This window comes from Opisthorchis viverrini (assembly GCF_000715545.1).
Source record: "Opisthorchis viverrini unplaced genomic scaffold opera_v5_83, whole genome shotgun sequence".
Taxonomy (NCBI): domain Eukaryota; kingdom Metazoa; phylum Platyhelminthes; class Trematoda; order Opisthorchiida; family Opisthorchiidae; genus Opisthorchis; species Opisthorchis viverrini.
In genome coordinates, this window is record NW_008751739.1 from 1,454,102 (window position 1) to 1,460,973 (window position 6,872).

The 6,872-nt window shown below is 44.4% G+C and overlaps 1 protein-coding gene across 1 annotated transcript in view; it reads right to left on the reverse strand.

The window, feature by feature from the left end:
* Positions 1–6,872, reverse strand: part of T265_04816 (hypothetical protein) — a gene marked incomplete at both ends in the record, with an annotated part of 49,245 nt that overhangs the window by 7,620 nt on the left and 34,753 nt on the right. The window lies entirely within an intron of this gene.

Sequence of the window (6,872 nt, forward strand, 5' to 3'; positions counted from 1 at the left end):
CTCCCTGGAAACCAAGGAGACAGACACAATATATAGGTGGACAAATCCGATTAGGTTGAATCCACAATTTTTTCCCACAGAGCAGTCATTTTGGTTCAGACTCACGTAATTCGAATCAAATAAAATCGTTCAGCTGTAGCACACTTTCGGTACCTAGCTACCATGCCACCCGAAAGAAGCACAAAGGCTGGGATACTGCTAGGTTGTCCAAGCCTAAACAGGGGAAGCCGAGATGCAGAGGTTGGGTGCGGACCACGGACCTTCCGGCCAGTATATTCGCGCTCTAACCACTGAGCCATCTCGGTCCCCAACGTAGTTATGCAAAACAGTTGTTTTATTTGTGCGAGTCAAACAGCGTTTCCCAGAACACAAGTCATTACCTAGGGCGGAGTCTGTGTGACAGAAAATACGAAGCGGAAATGCAGAATCACGTTACACAAACTTTATCCAGTTACGAAACCTAAGCTCATAACAAAAGTTCTGAGCATAAGTTTCGTGTTGTCTACAGTAGAGCCTTTTCGTGCCGTTCCGCCGAGTGGTGAGCTGTGTGTAACTGAGTCTGCCGCAAATAGGTTATCCGTTACGACAACCTATGTCGCAAACAGCACCTCATGATGTCTGCAACCACATAACTCGATGGCCCGGCATACGAGCGAAAAAACATGAAAATCGAGTGATCACCACCACAAGAAGGACAACTTCAAAGACAGGAATGTGCACTTCAAGCGACAGAATAAGCACTTCATGGAAATGAACGATCAGTTTCAGATTGGGAAAGCCAATCATTCTGCCTTTACGTTACGCATGGTGCACTGATTGATCCTCATAATGTGAGANCCAGTTAGTGATAAAAGTGTTCTCAAGACAACTGAGTTTGTTGTGTAGCTTTACTAGCTTAAGCTGTACCACGCAATTTCGAACCCAATTCGTTATTTTGATCTTCTGGATCGTCAAACCTACATGTGACTCAACGTTCTGTATGGGGGGTCTCAAAAACGGTGTTTAGCTATGACCTATCCGTGAAAAGTATAACGCATTCAGACGGTTATTTTAACCGGAATTGGAAATATCGACGGAATCATATGACAAACGGCCACAGTGAATAATTTTTCAGGATCCACAGTAGTTGTTAAAGGGGCAAAGAAAGAAAGAAAGAAATCCCCGCACGAATATGGCATTTCATAAATCATGTAGTAAGAGAAAACCTGTCGATTGGGTCGAGAAAGTATGACAGAGCAAGATAGTGAGTGCATCACAACTAGGACTGAAATAAGGAATAATAGGACAGTGAATATTGCGCTATCAGCGTACAGATTAGCAAACAGGTTTGGATCAAAAATTGATATTATGCATGGTGGGCGGTTGTGAAACAATTCGTGCCAAAGGTTCCGAAAGAACTGAAAGTCCAGCGACACACGGTGTCTTGTTATTTGGAACGGATATCACCTGTCCTGGACTCTTGTGATTGTGCGGAATCCAACTGCTTCTCCAGGTACTCCCTGGAAACCAAGGAGACAGACACAATATATAGGTGGACAAATCCGATTAGGTTGAATCCACAATTTTTTCCCACAGAGCAGTCATTTTGGTTCAGACTCACGTAATTCGAATCAAATAAAATCGTTCAGCTGTAGCACACTTTCGGTACCTAGCTACCATGCCACCCGAAAGAAGCACAAAGGCTGGGATACTGCTAGGTTGTCCAAGCCTAAACAGGGGAAGCCGAGATGCAGAGGTTGGGTGCGGACCACGGACCTTCCGGCCAGTATATTCGCGCTCTAACCACTGAGCCATCTCGGTCCCCAACGTAGTTATGCAAAACAGTTGTTTTATTTGTGCGAGTCAAACAGCGTTTCCCAGAACACAAGTCATTACCTAGGGTGGAGTCTGTGTGACAGAAAATACGAAGCGGAAATGCAGAATCACGTCACACAAACTTTATCCAGTTACGAAACCTAAGCTCATAACAAAAGTTCTGAGCATAAGTTTCGTGTTGCCTACAGTAGTGCCCTTTCGTGCCGTTCTGACGAGTGGTGAGCTAATGTGTGTAACTGATTCTGCAGGATATGCATCCGCAAAGAGGTTATCCGTTACGACAAACTATGTCGCAAACAGCACCTCATGATGTCTGCAACCACATAACTCGATGGCCCGGCATACGAGTGAAAAAACAGATGAAAATCGAGTGATCTCCACCACAAGAAGGACAACTTCAAAGACAGGAATGTGCACTTCAAGGGAGAGAATAAGCACTTCATGGAAATGAACGATCAGTTTCAGATTGGGAAAGCCAATCATTCTGCCTTTACGCATGATTACGTGCACTGATTGATCCTCATAATGTGAGACAAACAACAAAGATGAACTTTAACTGTTTATTCTTCGAGCTGGTACGCACAGAACACTCGCGAGAGTAGGGAAACCAGTAGGACCAAAAACCATGACCTGAATGCACAATCACACAGGATGGACCACGTGAGGTCAATGAGGCTAAATGGTACTCGAGCGTCGGTTAGGAATTAGGATTACGAGCATACTCTACTCTACTTTGTCATCGCTGAAGCAGTCCCTCTGACTTGTAGTGTGATAACAAATAGCCGTACGACCAGACGACCTTTCAGGATGACGATCGGTGACAACTGAGTGTTTGAGTTTATCCAACTGGTTCCAAGACATAGAAGTGACAGTCGAATAACTCTGGATGAATATGAGAGGGTCACAGTTTTTCAGCGAGACGATCAAACATGAGCGTAGAACGGGTGTGTTCATTATGATGGCGAGAGATTACGAGTTAGCGCATCAGCTCCTGTGAGATGGCTGTACCAATTATCGCCACAATCGACCTCTAAATTCAACGTTATTATTTGGAATTGGATCAGCTAGCAATAATAACAAGGGTAACCGAATTGCGACTGAGGAAGACAGTTTTTGCGAGATGGTGCGATTTGGAACACTCTTGCATTGCGCATCAGATGAGTAACTAATACATGGATACTAGTATCCCCATTCCGGACCTCAGGAAACTACTGCTAACTTGTGCCTATAATTTTCCATTCACTTTCAGTAGTCAAATTTGTGGACAGAAAGATGGCGTGACTATTGGGTCTCTTTTAGGTCCCGTTTTGCCAGATCTTCACATGACCAAACTTCAGGCCCAAAAACTGAGCCTACTCATTGCGCAGTTCACATTTTGTGGACGACATCTTCGTAACGAGACGATCAGAATAGCAGACGTGCTCAACACTTTCAATTCAGTTTGTACTAAAATATCAAGCTTACTGACCAGTCAGAAGGAAACAGACAGCCCGGAAAGAAGACCGACGGAACAATTGAGCGCAGTCCATGGGAAACAAACATAAACAAGTTAGTATATTCACGTCCATAGATTTGTTTCATTGCAATGGAAAAGTAGTCCGTACAGATAGATGCCTGACCGACAGAGAAATCAATATATTCTCCTTCGGGTATTTACAGGAGGAACTAAAGTTCTCGGGAAGCACATTTCTACAGAACGGTTCGCGCTCAAAACTAGGCAATCGGAAAGGCACAAACTGAACAATGTTCAGTTGGGATGAAACGCATCCACATAAGGTGCTCATTCAAAAGTGACACAGTTGCTGAAACAGTTACCAGAAAGCTAAAAAGTTCGGCTGATAGTGTGCATATGGCCATTAATCAGTTTCAGACCCACTATCAGGTCCCGTTTGAAAGACAAATTGCCACATTTTACCACCAGCTTCCGTGTGCTTGTGCCAAGCATCGCATGTTGGTCTTACGAGAGGGTGTCTGCCAGACAGAATGCGAAAACGCAATCCCGTGTCTGTAAGTGGTTGTTCGAGATAAACGGGCTCAAGTGCAGTGGCCCACATCTGACCGAAACCTGTTATGCCATCGACAAGCGGTACGCCTTCCATGTCATATACAGGGCACAGCTGAATCAGTTACGGCTGGTACGATGCAGACGGTTATTGATCGCAGAGGCGATTGGAATCCGATTGCACGACTCACAACTCTACGTCAAGGTCTTTCAAGGTTTATGCTCAAGGAGAAACACGTACCACAAGTTGTCGTTAACGAACTGGATCGGATTGGGTTGCAAAAAATACAATCTCAGAAAGTGGAGTGGCGAAAAGCAACGTTGTTCAGTAGGACCGATTTACGTTTTGGTATGAGTCAGGCGTGTAAAAGATGTTTTCGCCGTATGATGTCGTGTTCATACACTCGCTCCACTGAACTTGGATACAATGTCTGCACTTTTTCACCGTTAACTCTGAGAATCAATACGCAACTTCTGACTTCCATTGAAGCGAAAGATATGTTAAACTATTTTTCGCATTGCCGAATTAACCGGAAAAAAATCGTTCAGCTCTAACAACCTTTCGATGCCTAGCTGCCATGCCACCCAAAAAAGCACGAGGGCTGGGGTAGTGCCAGGTTGTCCAAGCCTAAACAGGGGAAGTTGAGAGACAGGGGTCGGGTTCGACTCACGGTCCTTCCGGTCAGTAAATTCGTGCTCTAATCACTGAGCTATGTCGCACGAATTAACCGAGAATATGATGATCCCATAACGGAAGTGAATGTGAGAGTATCGAGTCTTTTCATTTTTTATCCACCTCCGCAAAGTAAAGTGACACCATCTGGACGACAAAATTCTTTATCCAAGAGGGTGATGAGACAAACCCAAGGGGTTATGCCTTTCAGTCACTTCTCAGAAGTAGTGCGTTCTTGATAAACTACAATAAAAGTTGTTTTGGCTGTCTCATAGGAATGATGCTTCTCTAACCAGCCAAATAACTGGATAACTTTATTGACAGTGGATGACGGCGACGAGCACCCGCCACAACATCAGCTGAAAGCGACCTGCAAGGGGAGGAGATGCTAGAGAGGAGCACATGGTCAATCAAGTGCAAAGCGGGGCGATTGAAGCAATGTACCCAGTTCATAACCAGACCGTACATCCACATTAACCGCGCTATGAATGTTGAACAACCACTACGGCAACTACACTCATTTCAGGCACGGACGAGAAAGAGACTCCACACCAAACGAAACGAGCCCATTTGATCACACGCAGCACATAGACACTCAACTGATGATCTTGCAGCGCACTGAAAGCGTGGATTATGGGCATCCAATGAAGAACACATCCAAACAATCAACAGAGGAAAATGTCGGTATCGAACGGACACCGCTAACTAGTCGGAAATAATAGATATCAATATCGAGCAAATAAGGGTGATGGTAAAACAACCACGGGTGTCCTAGTGTTGATGTACAATTAGTCCAACTGAGCAAACGGTTTGTTAGGAGCATGCAGAGCCTCCCAAATGCACACGTCTATCTGAACTTGCCAACCGCGCAACATACTATACTGCACTCAGATATGTCTGTGTCATCAAGCTGTTTGGTTTGCCACAGGCTGTTAGCACACACTGTTTGTGTGAACCATTCGTTCGATATTAGCTCAATATCTGACTGGGTCTCAGGACAGTAAAAACGCTCGTTTGAAAACAGCAATTTATCCAATCTTGGCACGCTTACTCCTATGGCAGTACGTATTCATCGAAACACATTTGTAATCCAGTTCAACCGTCTCGCTCAGGAGTCTACTAGGCGTACGAGCACAACGTCACAACGTCCCAGCTACAAAAGACTCAACACGATCGGAGACCGAACACTTTGTCAAGTGACGATATAGCAAACAAGGTAGTGTGGAAAGCTGTCGAAATCCGAGAAGATGAACATCCTTCTCGCTAGCTACGGGGAAATATCACATGAATTCATTAGGAGGCATCAGAAATCCAGAGGTATCGGAAACCCAAACACTGATTAGAGGTGTTCAAGCATGACAAAACTGTCTGTTAGTATTTCACACCCAAGTTTGCAGTAGGCTAATGAAGGCTTTCAGAGGAATCACGGCTTCCACCAATTTTGCGCCCTCTCCTTGCACTTGAAGACATAAAATGCAAAATTACAGGATCCAAACATAACCACACTCCTACTAGATGGAACTGAATAGTTTTCGGTGGTCAGCGAGTGGCATATCCAATCGGAAATTCAATCTTCAAGGGTATCACTTTGATCGGTTGGTGTAAAAACACTAAAGCGTGAACAGATGTTAAGTCCTAGCCAGGGCTAGTCTTCAAGTATTTTGCTTCAGAACGTTTTTAAACACTTCCCTACTCTTTTAACAAGAACAACTACCTAAGTGACGCATCTTTATTCCGGTTCCCGATCATCCACCACCTGCTAATCTCTCAGATCATAAACGTTAACACGTTCACACCGTCATGCACTTGCTGCACCAATGTAAGGAACATAGCCCTTCGCCGCGGAGTTGTTCATTAGTAAACATCAAGTAAATAGTTACAGGCTATTGGACAAGAAAGTAAACCTCGCATACGCACTTGTTTTTAAAAAAACTGAATATACGTCTTCTTCATGAACGCGTCTTCTTGAACTTTTCTGGAATACCACGTAATTGTAAGCGAATGCTGCGAAGCAGTTCCGAAATTCCGTAATAAACTCCACCATCCATATGATCAAGGCGAAGTTACGAGAAAATCGCATACTACTCGCATGCCTCATCAGTAGTATCCACCGTTACGCTAGTACACTGCAGGGGATTTAAATCACCCGGAAGTTAGGAATAAAAAGTTAACCAGTTCAACGTCGCCGATGCGTGAGGCATAAACCACCTTATTATCTTGTTCAAATACCCCAGCCTCGAAAACGTGAAAATCTGCCACGACAGCAAGGAATCATGGGACACTCCGATGGACCACAAAACACTCCCAATGTGATTGAACCATCCTCAAAAAAGGGACGCTCACTACTTAAATCTCTTAAATCCCATTGATCAATCACAAGCT